Here is a 22,459-nt window from a genome sequence, read left to right on the forward strand (position 1 = left end):
GACAAAAAAAATCTGTTTTTAACACATTTTAAAATGAGAGGTACTAATGCACGGTACTGTATTAGAACATCTTTAAATAACAATTTGATAAACATAGATTTGGGGATCAAATCAGAACCTCAATATGATGTCTTTATGTATAGTTCTCTGTATGACTATATGAACTCAAAATACAGGTCCTACAAACTGATTTACATGTGCACATGAGCAAAACATGAAAATGCAAATATATTGTTTGTGCTGAGTATCTCTCCAAGTGTCTATAGATTTGGCTCTTTTTCAATATTTTTTATTCCAAAATGCTTTCAAATCTTTGCATGTGTATGTGTTCTCTCATATAAAAATCACCCATAAGGAATCCCTATACATGTGTCATTTGATGGGGTCACTTTTCTGTCTTAAGTTCCCTGGAATACACCCTCCTTAAAATATGACAGCTGATCCATTTGGAAACTCACCAAAGGACAGGTGAGCTTCGTTTCTACTTTCCTTCATGATCTCCTAAGATTTGATATTCAGGGGCTGAAACTTGATGGTCCTTCCTTCTGTCCTGATCTGTCTCCTCTAAGCCCTCCTTTTCCTGTTCATGTGGCTTCCACTACCTTGTTAGCTTGTCATCCCCCCCGCTCTACAGCCCCAAATAACACGTTTTTCCTCTCCCCCTGTGAGCCATCACTACTTTTCTCTCAACCATCTTCCATCCAAGTCAGCAGCTCTTCCCTGCCAGTGCTGCTGCTTGGAGAGCCAGAAATCCTGGGCTGTCCTTTGCCTGTTGATAAACAAAGCAGTGGCTTCTTCCCCTGGGGACTGAAAGTGTCACCTCCCCCAGACTGGGGCCTGGAATTCCAACCACATTCCTGACCTTGGGTTTCACAGTTACCCATCAGTTTGGGGAAAGGGAAAAGAAAAAAAGGTGAAGAGATTACAGCAGCAAGTAACCTGGGGCTAAGTGTACCTTCATTTTCTCAAGCTGTTCTGTAGAAATAAATAAAAATAGTACTATGGGAGGGGGAAAAGAAGCTCAAGCCAGGTATCAGTTTACTGAATTTGATCAGGGAATACAGAAGAAGAACATGCCTGCAAACACACATCTGCACTAACTTATCAAACTGTACAGTGCAAAATCTGACCCCAAGGAGTCTGTACAAAACAGTGGGAGTGGAATCATAGAGGGGAAGGAAAACATCCTCAGCAGTGCCTGTCCCAGTCAAGGGGCATTACTGAGCAGCACCTACATTTCCATGGCTCTCTGGGCAGGTCATTTTTCAGGTGTGCCAAACAGCACATCTTGAAGCTTCTTCCCATTGAAATACTAGAGACATTTCAGGGCATCTGAACAGCCAGATTCTTAAAGCACAACTACCTCAAGGCAAGGGAAGAAGTGAGATTCAGTGGCACTTGGCAGAAGCTGCCCAGTGCATTGTGTCAAATGGGTATTTACCCAAAGGAGCAACAAGCTCAAGCCATCAGGGAAAGAGCCAGATGATGAAAGGGTGTTAGTTGCTGAGAATTTCTTTGGGAAGAAGTAGACTGTTAACTTGAGATAGAAATGTGCAATATACCATGGAACCTTATTCAAAGTCCAGCTGCAAAATACCTTCTTGTTAAGAGTGTGAAATAAATCCTAAAGTGTCATCAAATATGTGATTTTCTCTTTATTCCCAACCACTGAATAAAGAAACATAACTCAGATGTGACCTCACTCTGTGCTCCAGTGACATTAACATTAGAACAATGTTGTCACTGTCTACTGGTCTCTTGTGCTCCTCACTGGAAGGCACTTGGTGCACCCCTGGATATCCTGCTAATGAGGTAAAAAACTAACCCTTCTAAAGTTCCAGATTTTCCTCACCTGTTTGTACACAGTTGGACAAACTGAACCAAGTTATGACTTGAAAGCCATCCGATGGATTTAGCATTAATTACTCCTTGTTTTGATCTCAGGGAAAAAAGCTCACACAACACAATCTCTGAATGCTCCTTTGAACTTGCCCACAGTGTGTTCACAAAGACACAGAGCGAGGCTTTTAGATTTGGCTGCTACCCTCAGTTCCAGCATAGAAAGAAATATCTCTGTGAAATAACAGCAATTGCCTTTCCATGTTACTGAACTACATTCAGTTTATCTGGTCTCAAACAAATACTCCATGTTTTCTCCTTGTTTTATTTTTAAAGGCATGGGTATGGGTATTTAGGTGACTGCCTTCACTGGTATAGCATAGAAACCGTTCACGTGGCTATAAATGAATATTATTCTCTTGACAAAACACCTTTTCCAAAGCCTTTGACAAAAAGAAAGGGAAAAAACCCAGACAGAAAAAGGGAACCACAGGCACATTGCCTGTCACCCACCAAAATGTCTCCCTGAGGACAATTCAGGCACACCCTTCAATCTGTATATCTCATTATCACCCCAATCTCTTTTTTAGTGGCAGTTTCTGTAGGGAAGCTGAAGTGCATCACTGTCTCAGACAGCCAAGGATAAGATGAGTGAAGGAATTCAGTTGCTCTCTTTAATTAATACAGGATTATTTCCTTTTCATTTGGTGAAGCTAATAATGTGACTGGTGGAATGTCAGTAACAATTAAATCATAAACTAGTGCAGCACCAAAGGGAAAACTTACTTTAGTTATGGAGTATTCCCAGCAGAAATATTGAAAATCTTATCCATATTTACACTGATAAAATACCACATGTACCTCCTGGGATACTGTAAGCTTTCTACAATCCTTGTGGCATGTCTTTACAGAGCAAGAGTTGACACTTTGAGATGATACCTCAATAAATGAGTTGCAGTTCTATTGTTTCTTGAATGTTAAGCACCACATCCTAAACGCAGGAACAGGTTCAAAGTCCATGTCCTATTTTAGACCTTTTCAGCAGCTGTGATATTGTGATAATCACACTTAAAACATTCCTCTAGAAAGAGTAAATTAGCCCTTTTCACTAGAAGGATTCTTATGATCAAAAACAAATCTGAAAGAGAACAAAGTCAGATTCCTTTGTTTGTTGGTTGGTTGGTTTTATTTCAGCAATGCAATAAATTGCTGTCCCTAACTGGGATGGCTTTTCTACCCAAGAATTAAAAGGAAAACTCCAAAGTTCACTTTATTCTGCACTTATATTACCTTTGGGGTTTTTGGTTTTTTTGGAGGTCTCACCTATGTAAAAAAACCTTCCTTAAAATCTGTTGATGCTTTCTGTAAGAACCAAAACATTCTATCACTAATACTGCAGGGAAATGTAATATCCCACTGAAGCAGAAGGGAAAGAAGACAACTGAGCATCAGCAGCTCTTCCTAAGCAAGATCAGGGGTTTAGCTCCATCTGAGGGATGAGATGTGTCCCTCAGTGGGTCTCTTCCCACTCCCCCACCAGCCCTTCTACCCGACTGCAAGCTCAAAATTCTAAAAAGAGAAGAAGAAGCTGAAGCATCAATATTTCCCCAGTGCAAACCCCAATAATCTTTGCTGGGAGCTGACAGGAATTGCTGTTCCACTGCCCTGGGGTATCCTGGCTTGAGGCGAGAGCGCAGCCCCGCCCAGAGCCCCCAACCCCTCTGAGAGCTTTTGTAGGGTCTGTTTGTCCATGTCCCTGTGGCAGAGGCTGCCCCGACATCTGCCCTGGAGCTGGTCCAGCTGCTGGACCAAACAAGGCATTGTCCAGCCTGCCTTCCCCCAGCCCCGACCACCCCAGCCCATCTTCCATCGCTCTGCTTCCTTTTCCTGCCCCTGCTCCCCCTCCGCTCCCTTCCCTCTGGCATTTTTATTAGGAATGTCCTTGCTGTTCTCACTGTCCGAGCATGAGCTGATCCCCAGGGGAGCCTGTGGAATGTAACCCCTCAAGCACTAAATTCCTTCCCCTGTGCCAAAGACACGGGTTTGTTGTTGCTGCCCCTCCCGCCGAGCACCAGCTCCATCTCCTGCTCCTGCCCAGCGGCTTTGCAGAAATCCAGGGCTGGGTGTGGATTGGAGGCTGTGGCAAGGGACAGGATAAAGTTGCTTGGCTTCCACCCTTGGTGTCTCAGTGTTTGTGATCTGGGAAATTCTCAGGAACCTGGAACAATGGCAGATTATCTTTTGTTGTAAGATATGTACCTGGAGATTGTTTTGATATGTGTTTAAATCATCCTTGAAAAAAACAACTGATAGAAAAAAATGTTAAAAAAAAGGAAAAGGGAAAAATAAGAAAAAAGAAAAATGAAAAAAAAGGGAGAAAAAAGAGAAAAAGGAGAAAATAGAGAAAAAAAAGAAAAAAAAGGAAAAAATGAGGGAAAAAAAGAACAAATAAAAAAGAGAAAAAAGAAAAAAGAGAGAGAAAAAAGGGAAGAAAAGAAAGAAGAAAGAAAAAAGAAAGAAAAGAGAGAAAGAAAAAAAGAGAAAATAAAAGAAGACAGAAAAACAAAAAACCAAAACGTCCGATCCTCCCTCGCCGCAAGGACTACAACTCCCACAATGCCCCGCGCAGGCGGGGGGCGGGCGGGGGCCGTGGCCGCGCACTGATTGGCTGCGGGGCGGGTCTGTAAAGGCGGAGGGCGCGCGGAGCGAGCGCCATTTTGGCCTCGTGGTCGGGAGTGAGGAGGACTCGCCTGCGGCCGCTGCACTTCGCTGGGTGAGTTGGCGGGGGGGCGGCGAGAGCGGGGTCTGGGGATCCCCTCGGGGGCTGCGGGGAGCGCGGGTGTGGGTGGAAAGCCTGGAGGGCTCGGGAGGGTTTAGCGGGGGGGCTCGGGGGTTCCCGGGGACGTTTTGAGGGGTCCCTGAAAGGACTCGGGGGGGAGGTTGAAGGTCCCTGAAGAGTGCTGGGGGGCTCTGATGGGAGTTTTCTGAGAAGATTTGGGGTGTCCCAGGTGGGCTTTGGGGCTCTCTGGGGAGGTTTGGGGTTCCTGGGAGGCTTTGCGGGGACCTTGAGGCAGTTTTGGGGTCTCTGGGGGGTTTAAGGTGTCCCAGACGGTTTGGAGGGCCCGTGGGGGGGATTGGGGGTCCCTGAATAGGCTTGAGGGGTCCCAGGTGGGTTTTGCGGGTCACTGAGAGGGTTTGGGGGGTGCTGGGGAGGGATGAGATCTCTGAGGGGATTTGAAGGGACCTGGAGAAGGTTTTGATGGGTCGAAGGGGGATTTCAGAGGTTTTGAAAGGATTTTACAGGGTCCCCTAAAGCCCAGCAATGGAGTTCAAGGGGTCCCCCAGCCCCCAGGGGAGGGGTCCTAGGGATGCCCCCCAAAATCCGGAGGGGGAGATGTACCACATCCGGGTAAGGGGATCCCAGTGACCCCAGTATATCCCAGTGACCTCCCAGTGACCCTCAGTATGGCCCAGTAACCCCCTCAGTGGCCAGCCAGTGTGTCCCAGTGACCTCCCACTGCCCCCAGTATGGCCCAGTGATCCTGCAGTGAGCACCCAGTAACCTGCCAGTATGGCCCAGTAACCTCCCAGTGTCTCCCTGTGTGTCCTGGTAATCCCCCAGTAACTCCCCAGTTCTCTGCCAGTGCCCCCCAGTGTGCCCCAGGTCCCCCCCAGTGCCTTCCCAGTGTCCCTCAGTAACCCCCCCAGTCCTCCCAATGCCCTCTGGTTCCCCCCAGTGTGTCCCAGTATCCCCCAGTAATCACCCAGTGCCCCACAAAGCCCCCAGACTGTCCCCAACATGTCCCCAGATGCCCTTGGCCTTTCTGTGAGCAGGAGGGGGGGGGCGTTTTTGGTGTCAGAGGGTTCAGGGGGGTTCCTGGGGTGAGATGGAGGGTTGGGGACATCAGGGATGGGGTTTGGGGACAGTGGTGAGGGATTTTTGGACAATGAAATTGGGGGTGCCAAGGGGGGAGTTGGAGACACCAAAAGAGTCTCGAGGACACGAAGGGGGTCTCAGGACTCACTTGCTCGTAGGGAAGCCACTCCTCTCCCCCTCTAGGCCCCATTACCCCCCACTAAATGTCCCCCAACCTCCTTTTTTTCATTTAGTCCCCTCCCCTCCAGATACCTTTGACCCCCCAATGCCCCCAAGACCCTTTTAACTCTCCCAAATGCAACCAATGCCTCTCAAAGCCCCCAAATCTCCATCCAACCCCTCCAAATCCCCCCAGATCTCCCATAGCCCCCCTCAAAGAGGGATCACCTGGCACCCTGGGACAGGAACACAGTGGGCTGTACTGGGGGCACTGGGCTGTACTGGGAGGGCACTGGGGGGGGCTCAGGTGTCCCAGGACAACGTGGTCCAGCTCCAGGAGAGATCTGGGGAGCAGTGAGGAGGTACTGGTCTGTACTGGTCTGTACCCCCAATCCCCAAAGCCCCTCCCCAGCTCCCCCAGGACCCTCCTGGACCCCAAAGCCCCCCAGGGCCCCCCCAGGCCCCTGACTTGGTCCTGCTGCCCCTTGAGCATCTCCAGCTGCTGCAGAACCAGGCATTTCATCAGCAAATGTGCAGGTGACCCCAAGCTGGGGGTGTGTTGATGTGCTGGAAGGCAGGAGGGCTCTGCAGAGGGGCCTGGCCCAGCTGGATCCATGGGCTGATTGCAAGGGGATGAGGTTCCAGCAGGCCAAGGGCCGGGTCCTGCCCTTTGGCCACAAGAAGCCCCGTCAGCCCCCCGGGCTGGGGCCAGAGTGTCTGGAGAGCAGGCAGGCAGAAAGGGAGCTGGGAGTGGGGATGGACAGGGAGCTGAAGAGGAGGCAGAGTGTGGCCAGGTGGCCAAGAGGGCCAATGGCTGGTGGCCTGTGTGAGGAAGAGTGTGTCAGCAGGAGCAGGGAAGGGATTGTTGGGCTGGACTGAGCGCTGGTGAGGCCACCCCTGGAGTGCTGTGTCCAGCTCTGGGCCCCTGAGTTGAGGAAGGCCCTGGAGGGGCTGGAGCAGGAGCAGAGAAGAGCAGCGAGGCTGGGGAAGGGAGTGGGGCACAAGTGGTGTGAGGAGAGGCTGAGGGAGCTGGGGGTGTTGAGGCTGGAGAAGAGGAGGCTCAGGGGAGACCTCCTGACTGTCTGCAAGTCCCTGCCAGGAGGTTGGAGCCAGGTGGGGGTGGGGCTGTTCTGCCAGGAAGCAGCAGTAGGACAAGAGGGCTGGGTCTGGAGCTGTGCCAGGGGAGGTTTAGGTTGGATATTGGGAAGCAATTTTGTACAGAGAGAAGTGAAAAGAGCGGGTGGGTCACCCCCAAAGGGAGCTGGGGGGAGCCGGGGTTTGGGGGCCTGATGGGAAAGGGGTGGGAGGGGGGGGCTGAGGGGAGTGGGGAGAGCGGGAGCGGGGTTGCCGTGGGGGTACCTCGGTGTCCCCATGCCTTGATCCCTGGAGAGCGAGGAAGGCTGGAGATAGGGAGGAGCTTCGAGAGCCCTGAGAGCCTGGAGAGGGGGGGCACGGATAAGGGGAAGCCTGGACAGTGGGGACCCCTGGGATCCCCTAGGACAACAAAGTGGAGAACCTGGAGAGGGGGAATTTCTGGGAATGCAGCATCCCGAAAGCGAGAATCAGAGGAGAAGGGAGCCTTGGGACCCCCAACACTCCCAGCATCCCAGACAGGAGAGACTCTCTGAACCCTAGAGGGGGGAAACCAGAGAAGGGGAACTCTTAGGAGAATTTTTTTGGGCTAATCTTCATATTTTAGAGTATTTTTTAACTGAATCTCAACTTTTTGCGGTTTGGGGGGGCAGGAGTCTTCTCACTATTTCTTATAGGCTTTTGCCTGAATGTCGATGATTTGGGTTTTTCTGGGATGAGTCTTGGTGTTTTGGAGGTTTTTATGGACACAGGATGCCCGGTGAGTTCTAGAGATGGACTTGGGCAGGAGGAACCCCCAAGCCAACATGCTCAGCCCTTGTTTTCCCCCCATCAGGATTTGTCCTTCCCAAAGCTTGGGCGGATGGAGGAGGAGGCTGCGAGGAAGAGGAAGATGCCTTGGGCCCCCCAGGCAGGTGAGGAGGAAGTCAGTGTCCCTTTGGGCGGGTGTTGTGCTGGCTCTGTCAGCCCAGCATGGCCCCGGCTGCAGGACAACCCCGCTGGCGCCGCCGTCCTGCCGGGGCCGGAGTTGGGGGGATGTCCTTGGCCTTCCCTGTGGGCCGGAGGCAAATCCCCTGCCTGTCCTTCTTGCTTCCTGCCCCAGGCCCCGAGCTGAGGAGGGAGAGCGCGGAGGACAAATCCCCCCGTGAGACCCTGGTGGGAGAGGCCGTTTTGAAGGGCTCCCCGGCGCAGGAAGGCAGCGGGGAGGAAAAGGGCCGGAGATCCCCCCGCAGGAGGGGCTCCAAAGCCAGCCCAGGGTGCTCTGAGGAGGAAAGAGCCAGCCTGTGCTGGGAAGGCGGCCGGAGCTTGAACCAGAGCTCTGACCTGGTGGTCCCTGATCAGCCTCCCAGCAGGGAAAAGCCCTTGAGGTGCTTGGAATGTGGGAAGAGTTTCAGGAACAACAGCCACCTGATGGAACACCAGTACATCCACACTGGGGAACGTCCCTACACGTGTGGAGAATGTTGGAAGAGCTTCAGGTACAACTCCAGCCTCCTCTACCACCAACGCATCCACAGCGGGGAACAGCCCTACACATGTGGGGAATGTGGGAAGAGCTTCAGGTACAACTCCAGCCTCCTCAGCCACCAGCACAGCCACACTGCTGAACAGCCCTACACGTGTGGGGAATGTGGGAAGAACTTCAAGAGCATCTCCAGCCTGATCCAACACCAGCTCATCCACACTGGGGAACGTCCCTACCTCTGTGAGGAATGTGGGAAGAGCTTTAGGAACAGCTCCAACCTCATCACCCACCAGCGCATCCACACTGGGGAACGGCCCTACACGTGTGGGGAATGTGGGAAGAGGTTTCAGTGCAGCTCACATCTCCTCCAGCACCAGCGGACGCACACGGATGAGAGGCCCTTCCGCTGCACCAACTGCGGGAAGGGCTTCAAGCGGAACTGCACCCTCGTCAGGCACCAGCGCATCCACACCGGGGAGAAACCCTACAAGTGTGGGGAGTGTGGGAAGAGTTTCACCAACAGGTCTGGCTTGACCAGACACCAACGGACCCACCAGTAAGGGAAGCCCTACCAGTGCCTCGAGTGCAGGAAGAATTTTGGCTGCTGCTTCCAACGTGAATGAAGCCCCTGATGGTGAGGCAACCTCTGAGTCCAGTGACTGTCAGTCTGTCCCTTTTGACGAGAAAGGGCCAGTCCCCTTTCCCAGGGGCAGCTTCTTCCAACAGAACCCTTCTTGGGGGGAGTGTGGAGATTCCTGCCTTGACTGGGGACCCCCCAAGGTCACCGCTGGAGGTTGAGAGCAGAGATCTCCCCCCGAGCATTGGTCTGAGGGAGTTCCATCCATCTCTAATTAGGAATTATTGCTTTTGTGCCACCTTGAGTAGAATTGCTTTAGTGTCAACCACTGTCATATGTAAAGCAATAGTCCTTCACTACTGGTAGTTTTAGTGTTTCTATTGTGCAGTAAATAATCCTGATGAAGATCTTTTGTCTGGTCATTTGTAACCCTAAATAACTCATTTGTATCAATAGATTTGATTTGCCATCATTAAAAGCTGGGTGACCTAAGTGTTTCAGTCACACCTCTGTAATTCCTCTAAATTAAACTGTTGGCATAATCCAAGGCTGAGATTGGATCCAGCAGCCCCCAGCACCCCACAGTAAGTTGGAAGCTCAAGGTTCACCCCCCCCCTTTCACAGCCCCCTGTGCCCAAAGACCCCCATGGGACTGCCAGACCTACCAGACTATCCTCTCTTTTCCACCCTTCTCCCTGTTCCTCCCACTTTCCCATTGTCCCCTCAATCTCCAGTTTCCCTCCAAAACAGTTTTGGGCTCCCAACCCCCACTTTTTGCCCCCTCTCCTATGGCTGCTGAAGGAGAAAATGAGGCTGCACACACAGAGTTCCATTTCAGGACTTGTCCGCCCATCTTTCCAGCGTCCCCCTTTCATTGGGGTTCCTTTGGAAACAGCGCCTGGGCTTTGTCTTTTAGTCCACCGGAATTCCCAGCATGGCCCCAAAGCAGTGCCCTGATCCCACACATTCCCCTCCCCTCATGTGCTGGCTGTGTTCAGCCACCAGACAAAAACACAGGCTGCCATGCAGAGCGTTCCAAGTGGTTTCCACTTTGGCAAACAGCACTCTCTGGATGGAAAACACCAGTCAGGGCCAAAACACTCCTTTTGGATCCTGATTAACTGAATGCAGCTGCTGCTGCCTTAACTTGTTCCCACAAAAATTCTCAGGGTTCCTTTACTTCCAGGAGGCCCCACATGTCCCAATGGCCCCTGGATTCCATGAGCTTCCACAGTCTCCAAAGGTTCCTTTAGTTCCATGAGGCCCTGCAGTCCCCAAATGCCCTTTGGATTCTCGGAGATTTCCCATTGTCCCAGTGTCCCTTGTGCTTCAGAAAGAGCTGCAGTGGGACAGTGGCCCCTTGGTTCCGTGAGCTCTGCAGTGTTCCAGGAATCCTTGGGTTCCAGGAGAGCCTGCAGTTTCACAAGGAGCACTTGAATGCAGGAGGTTCTGCAGGGTCCCAATGGCCCCTGGATTCTGGGAGGTTCAGAAATATCTCTGGGCTCCCTTGGTTCCAGGAGGACACACATGTCAGCAGGAACCCTTGATTCCAGGAGGTTGGACAGTGTCCCAGAATTCCTTTGATTTCATGAGGCCCTGGACTGTCCCAATGGACTCCTGATTCCATCATCCCCCTCAGTGTCCCAATGGTCCCTTGGTTCCAGGAGTTTCTGCAGCGTCCCAGGGTTCCTTTTGTTCCGTGGGAACCTGCAGTGTCACAATGGGCCCTGAATTCCAGGAGTTTTCCCAGGATGACACTGCTGCCTTTATTCCATAAGATTCCACAGTGTCCCAGGGCTCCTTTGGCTCCAGAAGGCCCTGCACGGTCACAATGGTCCTTGGTTCCATGAGGTTCCACCATGTCCTTGCTGGAACATGCTCTGGGATCTGGACAGGCTGGATCAATAAGGCCAAGTGTCAGGGTCTGCCCTTTGGTCCCAACAACCCCCTGGAACGCTCCAGGCTGGGGGCAGAGGGGCTGGAGAGCTGCTCAGCAGGAAGGGACTTGGGGGTGCTGCTTGACAGGGGCTGGATATGAGGCAGAGTGTGCCCAGGGGGGCAAGAAGGCCAAGGGCATCGTGGCCTTTGTGGAGAAGAGTGTGGCCAGCAGGAGCAGAGAACTGATTGCCCCTCTGTGCTGGGCACTGGGGAGGCCCCAGCTGGAGTGCTGTGTCCAGTTCTGGCCCCTCAGTGCCAAAAGGCCCTTGAGGGGCTGGAGCGTGTCCAGAGAAGGGAACGGAGCTGGGGAAGGCTCTGGAAAACATGTCTGCTGAGGGACGGCTGAGGGAACTGGGCTGGTTGAGTCTGGAGAAGGGGAGGCTCAGGGGGGACCTCATTGCTCTCTACAATGGGATGGGGGTCGGTCTCTTCCGCAAAGCCTTTAGTGACAGGAAGAGAGGAAATGGCCATCAGTTGCATCAGGTGAGGCTCAGATTAGATGTTACAAACAAACTTTTCCCACTGCGAGAGTGTTCAGGCATTGGAACAAGTAGCCCAGGGAGGTGGTGCAGTCTCTGGAAGTGTTCAGGTGTGTGGTGGGTTGACTTTGGCTGGACACCAGGTGCCCTCCCAGTCGCTCTATCACTCCCTTTCCCAGCAGGACATGGGAGAGAGTAAGGTGGGAAAAACAAAATAGTGGGTTGGGATAAGGCAGTTTTATTAAAGCAAAAAGCAAAACGAAGCATGTGCACACAGAAGCAGGAGGTAGCAGGGTTTGTTCTCTGCTTCCCATGAGCAGCCATGGTCGGCCACTCCCGAGGAGCAGGGCTTGGGTCCGCGGGACGGTTCCTCAGCAGGCAGCCATCAGACAATGAATGCCCCCCTCCTGCTCCGGGCCTCAGCTTTTAGAGCTGAGCTGACCTCCCATGGGCTGCAATGTCCCTTGGGTCAGTTGGGCTCAGCTGGCCTACTTGGGTCCCCTGCCAGACTCTTGCCCTCAGCTAAGGAAGGAATGTCCCAGTGTTGGTGCTGTGCTCAGCAGTGGCCAAAACACTGGGGTGTTCTCAACACCCTTCCAGCTGCCAATGCCAAGCCCAGCCCTGGGAGGGCTGCTGTGGGGAACTGAACTGCAGCTCAACCAGACCCAACCCAAATATCTATGACACATTCTACAGAATACATCCTCAGGTGTTGAATATATATATATATATATACAGATATATAACTTTCAATTCAGTGCTTGCCTTTCTAGCCTGGCCTAGAGACTGTATAAATTGGGAATTGTACTCACTGTCTGCTTAAATACCAAATAAAGAACTCTGCATTGGCTTGTTTGCCTGACATCTTTCCTCTCTGACTTCTCTGCAGCTACAGGGTCGGTGCCTCTGTGCAGAGCTGGGCCAGAAAAGAGTCCCAGCAGAGCAGCACTGCCAGGGAGCAGCAGCCCTTCTCCTGCCTGGCCTCCTCTCCCTTCCCTTCCACACTGTCCTGCAGAGCCCTGTGTTGTTGGAGGCCTCAGTGCTCTGGCAGTCGGTGCCAGTCCTGCTGCAGGACTGTCCAGGGACTGCAGGCAGGGACAGCCACGGGCACTGCTGGCACAGAGCTGACCTCTGCAGCAGCACTGCCATCCTGCAGGGGCATCTCCTCAGGCCAGGGCCTCAAAGCTTCCATCTGCTTTCCACTTTGCTCTCCAGGATGTGCCCAACACAACGCCCTGCAGAGGAAAACAGCAGTGACCAGCACGAGGGGGGGAGTGCTCAGGGTGGGGGCACCCAGCAGTGCCCTGGCACAGCCAGCGCCGCTCCCAGTACTGGCCTCTCACCCCAGGCCATTGGGCTTGTTCTTCCCTCCAAGGAGGGACAGCAAATGACCAGCTCAGGAGTCCATGTTTGCACTGCATGGACAAGACATGCCCATGTGTCACGGCTTGGGGCTGGGGGGTGGAAGGCTTAGACAAAGTTGATGGCAGAAGCCGTCTTGTTGAGCTACGAGGGGCAGAAAGGACCCCCTTGCTTTCTAAATTCCTTCTCAGAGAGGAGCCTGGGGGGGGCTGGATCCAATCTCAGGCTCCAATTTTGGTTTAAACCAAAGAAATTCTATAGGTGTGATTCAATCATTTTGTCCTGCAGGTTTTACTGATGGCAAATCAGAAATATATCTATAAAATTAATTATTTATTATGACAAATGAATAGACAATTGATCAGACAAGTGAACAGAAAAAAGACTTTAAAGAGAATTATTTACTGGACAGTATAAAAGCCAAAAACCCCTAGCAGTATAGTGTAAGATAGGGCAGTGCAGTCTATCAAAGTCATTCTATTAAAGCAATTGGATCAAAGCCAGCAAAAAGAAACAATCCTGAAACAGAGATTGAGGTAACTCATCACACAATGACAGGGGTTAATTCTTTGTCTTCCACCCAACCCCTGGGCAGTGACCATGAAGAGCTGTCCCTGCTTCATGGCAGAAACTCCACACACTTCAAGGAAGTCTGTAGAAGAATCTGACACGTGAAAGTTGGACGGGGTTTTTATAGGTATCATGGGTTTGACTGCCAGACATATTTGCAGGCCAGGAAGCAGCTTATCTGTCAAATCCTGCTTCAGAAAGCAGGATGTGTGTTTGAAGTTTTTTGAAGCATTTTGGGTTTAGCATAATTCAACATTAAAAACAGCACCTTGGCACCAGCAGTAACTCATCACAGAGAGTGTGCATTGTTTGCAATCTCTGACCATTTTTTAGGTATTACCAAAGCAGAGCATCCTGCCAGAAACAGCCCCTTTATTCCATCAGGTTTCAAAAACTCTCAGGGTTCCTTTGGTTCCATGGGGCCCTGCAGTGTCACAATGGCCCCTTGATTCCAGGATGTTCCAAAACATCCCAGGGTTCCCTTGGCTCCAAGAGGCTCCCCAGTGTCCCCCCGGCCCCTGGATTCCAGCAGGCCCTGCAGTGTCCCAATGGCCACTGGGTTCCAGGAGCCACAGCGGCTGCCGCCGGCGTCTGTGCCCGGAGCCGCCGCTCCCACGGGGCTGCCGCACTCACCGCCGGGGTTGCCGCTCGCGCAGCCGCCGCTCTGCCCCGGCTGCACCGGGACCCGGCACCGCCTCGGGCCTGCGCTGCCGCCTCAGCGGCCACAGGGACACAGCCATGGGGGACCTTTGCTCTGACACTGATGGGGCCTGGCTTTGTTCTGCTTGGGGCTGGGCTTTGGGAAAACTGCTGTTCATTTTCATGCTCCACTGGGACACCTCCTGAATTCCAAAGGTTTCCTAATCCAGGGGAGGGGTTTCTATGGCATCGGAGGTGCCGCCCCTCGGGACACATTGTCAATGAACCATCCAGCTGACTGGGATGGGTGTAAGAGCTGGGGAACACAGGATAATCAGTCATCCCATGAAAACCTTGGAACATTCCCTGACTGAATCGTAACCCAAATGGAACAGTTTGGATCCAATTCCCAAATATTTGGGAAACTCCAGTCATTCCTGACACCAGGATGGAAATTCAGCAGATCACTAAAGCCAGTCCCCTTGGGAGCCCACAACCAGAGGGGCTGAGGGAGGCCCTGGCAGCTCCCCAGCACCTCCCTCTCAGTGGGACACCTCTGGCAGCCTCTCCCAGCTCAGGAACCCTCCAGTTTGCAACACTCCAAAGACCCTCGCTGATGCCCAGGACAATTCTGATCCCCCTCAACAAACACTCCTCCAGCTGTGACCCTTGTCTGGTGGGAAACACAAAGGGATTTGTGGGAGTGTTTCCCTGACAACAAGGAGAATTTGGGAGAGGGACCTTTCCACACCCAGCTCTTGATGTGTCCACACATCTCTGCCTGGGCGTGGGTGTGAATTGACTGTGGTGGTTCACGAAGCCTAGACATGATGATGATGAATGTTGTTATTGTGAATCTGTAATTCAGTCACTGTTAAAATTGTAGCAAATCCTATTGAACCAGTTGATAATTGTTCAACTGGTCAATGATTAAGTGCTACTAATCTCTTTTGCCCCTTATCTTTGGATCCAAATCCTTTGTGCCCTGACCCTCTTGCATTCCCAAGGCTCTGTGTAAATCATTTTCTTTCATCCAAAAATATATATTTTTCGTGACTTCCACTTTAAAATCTTCCTCCTTAGCTAAACTACAAAACAATTCTAATTTGTTGTTGACGTCTTGAAGACAATTAAAGAAAGAAAAATAATTTGTTTTTCAGTGTTTTAATGGGTCCCACAGTGTGTTTGGAGCTGCATCAGCTGTCAGTCCAAGATAGGCCATGTCAGAAGTGGTGAGGTTGGGGGGTGAGGAGCAAGGTTGATCATCCAGGGTCAGTGTGGATCTCCTGAGGAGACACTCAGCATCAAGATCACTTGGAGAACACCTCTATCACCACTTCTCTGAACTAAAAAATAGCCATCCTTTAATTAAAAAAAAAAAAAAAATACAAATTTTGAAGACTTGTTTTGAAATTGCCTTGAAGACAATTAAAGGAAGACAAAGAGATCCTGAGAGATTTCTGGAATTTAATGAGCCCCACGGTGTGTTTGCAGCCCAGCCCATGATCCTGAGGGACTGAGAGAAGATTGAAGCAGCTGCTGAAGAAGTCAGAAGCCAAAGTGCAAGTGCCTTGAAGCATTGCTGGGCCCCACTGAGGGCAGGCACTGCCAAAGCCTCCCCAGGGACTCCTTGGAGCAGCTCCTTGGAGGCCAGGAGTGCAGGCAGACAAAGGCTCTGGGCAGGCCCCTGCAATGCTGAGCAAAGCCTGCCTTGGTTTTGTGGAGTACAAAGGCCAAGGCCTGAGCCCCAGGCCCTGGCCCAGCAGATCCTGTCCCTCCCGGCTGGCTCAGGGCTGTTTGGGGGGCACTGGGATGGGAGGGGGAGGAACAACAAAGGCCCAAAACTGGGCAACCCCTGCCAGGCTCCTGAGGGAGGGGCGAGGCAGAACCCAAGTGCAGAACCTGCCAGGCAAGTGTCTTGTGGTGGCCTGAGTGGCAGAGGCAGCTGCCAGAGGCAAGGGGACAAAGGCCTGGGTGCCTTTGGGCCTTGCAGCCCTGCCAGAGCCCTTGGCCATCTCTCCTGCAGGCTGTCCTGCCCTGGCCCTGCTGCTGCTCTGACCTTGCAGGCTGCACACACCCCTCCTGCTTTCCCACCCCCTCCCAGCAGCATTTCTAGACCCTCCCTGATGTCTCTGCACCAGCTCTGGCTGTTGCCATGTGCACTTGGCCTTCTGAACTTGGATCCTGAGCCCCTGTGCCACAGGACATCCCTGCCAGAGCCCAGGCCCTTCTCCTGGGGGTCACTGCAGAGCTGAGCAGATCCAGGTCACCTCCCATTCCTCTGCCAACCCCCTGGGCCTGCTCTGGGCCCTGCAGGTCCTTGCCCTGCTCCCAAGGGCTGTGGGGGTGCTTAATGGTCAGGGCTTGGGGTTTAGAGCTCAGGGTGGGATTAGGCAAAACTTTGGGAGGTTTGTTGTTCTGCTGGCAGTTCATGATTAGGGGAAGTGGGTTTTGGGGCTGGGTCAGGATTAAAACTTGGCTTTTCATACTGGTACTACAGGTTTGGGAATGGGGTGGGCACTGGAGTACAAATAAGAATCTGGAGTTCTGGGATTGCACTTTTTCTGCCTTGGAATTAGAGCAGTGGATTCCTTTCCATGGGAGGGGCAGCATTTTTATGTAGTGTTGGGGCTTCAGGTTACAAAGATAGTAAAGGCCTACCAAGAGTGTTTGCACAGTCAGTGTTTCAGCACCCTCAGCATTACCTGAACCTGGTTTTATCTCATCAAAATCCTTCCTCTCTGTTGGTCAAGCCCCTCTTTCCTTCCTCAAGTTTCCTTCTCTTTTGTCCCAGTTCCTCCCAACCTCCTCAGACTTTCATCAGGATGGGCTCAGCTTTGTGATAACACGGTGCAGCCTCCTGGAATCAAGGAGCCACTGTGAAACTGCAGAACCTCATGGAATTATGGGGCCATTGTGACCCTGGGGAAACCCATGGAATCAAGAGGCCACTGGGATGCTCCAGGGCCCCATGGAGCCAAAGGAACCCAGGTACCGTGGGCAACCTCCTGAAATAAAGGGGCCATTGTGACACTGCAGAAACCCATGGAATCAGGAGGCCATTGTGGCACTGCAGGGCCTCTTGGAAACAAAGAAACCCTGGGCCACAGTGGAATTTCATGGAATCAAGAGACCATTATGACACTGGGGAACCTCATGGAAGAAAAGGAATCCAGGGACACTGTGAGACTTCATGGAATCAAGGGGCAGTTGTGACACTACAGGGCCTTATGGATCCAAAAGAACAGAGGGAAACTGTGGAATCTCATGGAACCAAGGGACATGCGGGGCCTCATGGAAAAAAAGGAACCTTGAGACATTTTGGAAGCTCATGGGAAAAAACGTTCATTGTGGCACTGCAGGGCCCCGTGGAAACAAAGCAACAGAGGAGCACTGAAATGTGGTGGAACCATGGGACCATTTTGACATGTGGGGCCTCATGGAAGAAAAGGAACCCTGAGACATTTTGGAACCTCATGGAGCCAAAGGGCCATTGTGACCCTGAGGAACCTCATGGACTCAAGGGGCCACTGTGACACTGCAGGGCCTCATGGAACCAAAGGAACCCTGAGACGTCTCAGAGCCTTTGGCTGTGCTGGACAAGCTGGGAGGCAGAGCCAGCTGATGGTGCTCCCTGCCACTGACCACCTCCCACAGACGCTCCTGTGTGGCCATGGAGGGGGCTCAGAGGGGCCCTGCCTTGTTCCAGAGCTGGGACATGGCTTTGGGAGCTGCCTTTGACTGACCTGTGGAAGTTCACTGAGGGCAAGAGAAGTCACTTGCAAGAGTTTTCCCTCTACCTGTTGCATCCCCTGGAGTTGCAGAGCTCTGTTTGCCCCTTCACAGCAAGATTTAGTACTTGATCTCTGGTAACTCCACCCTGGGCAGGATTCTGCTCCAGGGCTCCATTCCCTGCTGACTGGATGGGACGGGCTGTCCCTGCAGATCCTCTCTGCTCTCCTGAACTTCCTGAGTTCCTACAGACAAGTCCTCACCTGCCATCAGAGCCCTCACAAGCTGCAGAGCCCCAGGCAGGTGACTTGGAGATCATTTGTCACCTCCATTGGCCATTGGCCACCAACACACAACATGTGAACCAGCCCTCAGTCCGTGCAGTCCCAGTGGGTCCCTGACCTCACTGCACTGTCTCCATGGAGAAACAAGCAAAGCAACAAGACTTTGGAGAGTCTATTCCTTGGACTTCTTCTCGATACCAGTGTTGAGAAAAGACCTCAACCTTGAGGAAGTGCCTGGAGGGGAACCCCTTTGCTGCTGGAACTGCTGTTGTGGACCCCAGCCCTGTCCCAGCAGTGCCCAGGGCCTGTCCCTGCCTGTGCTCACAGGCCTGACCCACAGCAGGACAGTGACTGAGCTGCCAGAGCACTCAGGCCTTGGGCACGGACAGGAAAGGAGAGGGTGGGAGTGCAAAGAGAGCAGCTCTGAACAGACCCAGTGCTGGTGCTCCCTGGCAGTGCTGGGACTCTTTTCCCCTCCACATCTGCAAACATGGAAATGCCCTCCAGCTTCAGGGGAGGTCTTGGAGAAAGAATCTGGAAAAAAGAATTCAAGTCCTTTCTTACACTCAGAGATTGTGATTCCTCATGTACAAACTAACACAGGGAGAATGTTTGACAAATACCTTGTTGCACAAACTTTTATTTTGTTTAAATGCACACAGAGCATGATTCCTGATTAGTACATTTTGTGGGTCAGAAAAAAGAGGTAGAGAGTGAATTATATGGGATGAAGAATAAAATTTCAGTGGTAATGACATGAAGAGATGAACAAAAAAGGAAGCCCCCCCCCCCCCAAACAATATCAAAAGCTTTAGAAGGCAGGCTGGACGCAAAATGAGTTACGCCATGAGTGTTCTGCAGAAGAAAAGAGGCAGTTTATTTCTTCTCAAAAAACATCCAGTTATCATTTTCCCCAGGGCATCCTTGAGCTCCTGGTTCCTCAGGCTGTAAATGAGGGGGTTCAGTGCTGGAGGCATCACTGAGTACAGAACTGACACCACCAGATCCAGGGATGGGGAGGAGATGGAGGGGGGCTTCAGGTAGGCTAACGTGACTGTGCTGACAAACAGAGAGACCACAGCCAGGTGAGGGAGGCACGTGGAAAAGGCTTTGTGCCGTCCCTGCTCAGAGGGGATCCTCAACACAGCCCTGAAGATCTGCACATAGGAGAACACAATGAAAATGAAACACCCAAATATTAAACAGGCACTAACCACAGTGAGCCCAATTTCCCTGAGGTAGCCTGAGTGTGAGCAGGAGAGCTTGAGGATGGCAGGGATTTCACAGAAGAACTGGCCCAGGGCATTGCCCTGGCACAGGGGCAGGGAAAATGTATTGGCTGTGTGCAGTAGAGCATTGAGAAATGCAGTGGCCCAGGCAGCTGCTGCCATGTGAGCACAAGCTCTGCTGCCCAGGAGGGTCCCGTAGTGCAGGGGTTTGCAGATGGCAACGTAGCGGTCGTAGCACATGATGGTGAGGAGGGAATACTCTGCTCCAAATAAGAATATGAGGAGAAAAACCTGTGCAGCACATCCCATGTAGGAGATGGTTGTGGTGTCCCAGAGGGAATTGTGCATGGCTTTGGGGACAGTGGTGCAGATGCAGCCCAGGTCTGTGAGGGAGAGGTTGAGCAGGAAGAAGCCCATGGGGGTGTGCAGGTGGTGGTCACAGGCTACGGCGCTGAGGATGAGGCCGTTGGGCAGGAGGGCAGCCAGGGAGATGGCCAGGAAGAGCCAGAAGTGCAGGAGCTGCAGCTCCCGCCTGTCTGCGAATGCCAGGAGGAGGAACTGGGGCATGGAGCTGCTGTTGGACATCTGTTGTTTCTTAGCATAGGGCCTGTTCAGGAAAGGAGAAGACAGTTCAGACAGACCTCTATGAAAAAGCCACTCCATTTCTAAAAGAAATCAATGTGTCAAATGTCACCAAATGCACTGCCAAGGAGTCAGGTTTGCTCTGCTGCAGTGGGACATGGATCCTTTTTGATAGAGCTCTCACACACACAAGGAATGTCAGATGTAACACATCTTGAATACAAAAGTTCCATCTCTACACCCATGACTCAGAAGAGCTGGGGCTGCAGAGCAGAATTCAGTCGGAGCTAAGAATAATTGTACCTATGTTTTCTATTTTTACTGTCACATCTGGGGAAGGTTCTTTTCCACTGCAGGAATCCTCATTTCTATGGCCCAGCACACAGTGCCCAGCAGAGCTGCAGGGAAGGGCCCCCAGAGCTGCCTGAACACCCCCTCCCCCAGGCCTTGGGGGCACTTGCCCCCCACTCCCTGCCCAGAGCTCTGATGCCTGGAGCTGTCCCTGCCAGCAGCTGCTTCCCTGGGCCCAGGGCTGGACCCTGCCAGTGCTGCCAGAGCCCATCCCAGCCCTGGGGGCTCAGCTCTGCCCTGCAGAGCCCTCCCAGCAGCACAGGACACTACCCAGGGGCATCTCTGGTTGGGCAGGTTCTGATGGCAATGTCAGGGCAACCCTGAGGAGGCTGGAAAAGTGACACTGCTACTGTCTATAAGACAATTTTGATGTCTGATACTCTCATCTTCAATCCCCTCTAACAGAGTTGAAGTTTCAGTGTCTCCTCCTGTGCTCACAGATTCATTTCCCTGTTGCAGTCAGCACCCAGACAACCCAGAGTATAACACTGATAGAACTGGTTCATTCTCTTGAAGGTATCCCCTGTCTGTCTGTGCCTCTTGCAAATACCTTCTGGGAAACGTCCTGCTTTGATCTGGAGCTGTGACCAGCCCCCATCCCTGCAGCCCACTTTGGAGATCAGAAGGACTCTGCCCTGCTCTGCCCTCCCAGGAGTTGTTCCTTCCCCACAGCCCTTCTCCCCCAGCCCCGTGGCAGCTCCTTGGCTGGGCTGAGAGCTGACCCTGGCAGGCAGCAGAGTCCCTGCCCCAGCACACAGAGCCCTGGGGGCAGGACCCTGCTCTGCCCCACAGCCCTGGGCACCCCTGGCTGCACCCCCACCTTCCCACCCCACAGCCAGCCCTGGCACAGGGAACCTTCTGGCCCTGGGCCTCTGATGGGGCAGCAGCAAGTCCTGCTCTGCAGCAGCTTCTCCTGCTGCACCCCAGCAAATCCAGCAGAGCCATCCTGACAGCTCCTGCCACTGCTGCCATTTGGCAGCTGGGAGAGGCACTTGCAGGAACTCCCCTGCACTGCTCTGCAGCCACAGCCTGACCGTGGCAAAGGGCTGGCAAGGTTCCTGCCCTGAGCAGCTCTGCCCTGTCCTCCCACCCCAGGATCCCTTGAACCTCCTGCTCCCTTCTCCTCTCTGCCCTTGCTGCCTGCAGCTCCTGCCCTGCTCTGCCATATGGCCACTTCCCCTGCACTGCAGCAACTGGGAGAGTGCTGCTGAAAGATCCTGGAAGCTGTGGGATGTGGCAGCTTTAGGAGATGCCTCCAGGAAGGCAAGTTGAACTTTCCTACAGCCAGAGAATTCTTCCTTCAAATGCTGGGAAGGTTTCTTGCCTAGTTAGAGCTCAGTCACCTCCCAGCCCAGGCTGCCTCTCATCTCTCTGCCTTCTCTCCTGTGCCCTGGGTGCTGCAGGCAGTGCCCTCAGCCCTGCTGGGCTGTGCAGAGGAGCTGCTCACCAGCAGAGCTGTCTCTTTGAAGCTCTTCTTGCTTGCCAGGAGCTCCCTGTGTGCCAGGAGCCTGGCCCAGCTCAGCAGCACAGCAACAGCTCCATGTCTTTAATGACCCCCAGAGGGGGTTTGTGTTGTTTACGTGAAACTCAGTCCCTGAGAGTAAGTTCAAACAACTTTTCAAGAACTCAAAATGAGTTTGAAATACTGAAGTTTCTTGTACTGTTACTGGGTCTCAATGTGGGACACAACTGTGAAAGTGTCCCCAGATTCAAGTTGGAACAGAAAATTGCAGTGATGACAAGAATGGACAAGCAAGGGAAAGGGGGCTCTGATGCTGAGGAAACCTGGATGTATTTCATTAATCCAACGGGCCAAGGCCTGACCCCCAGCCCCTGGGAAGGCAGATGCTGTCCCTGCCTCATTCCTCAGGGCTCTTCCTGGGGCACTGGGATGTGGGATGTGCAATGCCAAGGGCAGGACCATGGGGTGGCACCTGCCAGGCTGCTGAGCAGGGACAAGGAGGCCATGAGGCCCCAGGGCTGCAAGGGACACTCCCCTCCTCCTGGCATCAGGGGCACAGACAGCAGCCATGGCCAAAGGCCTGCAGAAGTTGGCTCTGTCAGGGCCTTTCAGCTTCTCCCCATGCCTGTCTCCTCTCCAGCCCAGGCTGTCCTACGGTGTCCATGCCCTGCCCCTTTCCCTGCAGGCTGTCGTCATCCCCCCGGCTGCCCCACCTGGCTGGCACTTTCCTGCACTGACATCTCTGCGTCCTCCCTGGCTCTTCCTGCACACACAAAGCCTTGGGCTCATCCAGACTCCTTCTGGGTGATGTGTTCCAGCACA

General features: G+C 52.8%; 1 pseudogene; it reads left to right on the forward strand.

The window, feature by feature from the left end:
• LOC127474808 (uncharacterized) overlaps positions 1–22,459 on the forward strand; it is a 1,366,245-nt pseudogene that overhangs the window by 1,328,693 nt on the left and 15,093 nt on the right.

This window comes from Manacus candei, unplaced genomic scaffold, assembly GCF_025592945.1.
Source record: "Manacus candei isolate 608988 ecotype Guabito, Panama unplaced genomic scaffold, ASM2559294v1 h1tg000045l, whole genome shotgun sequence".
In the NCBI taxonomy this organism is placed as follows: domain Eukaryota; kingdom Metazoa; phylum Chordata; class Aves; order Passeriformes; family Pipridae; genus Manacus; species Manacus candei.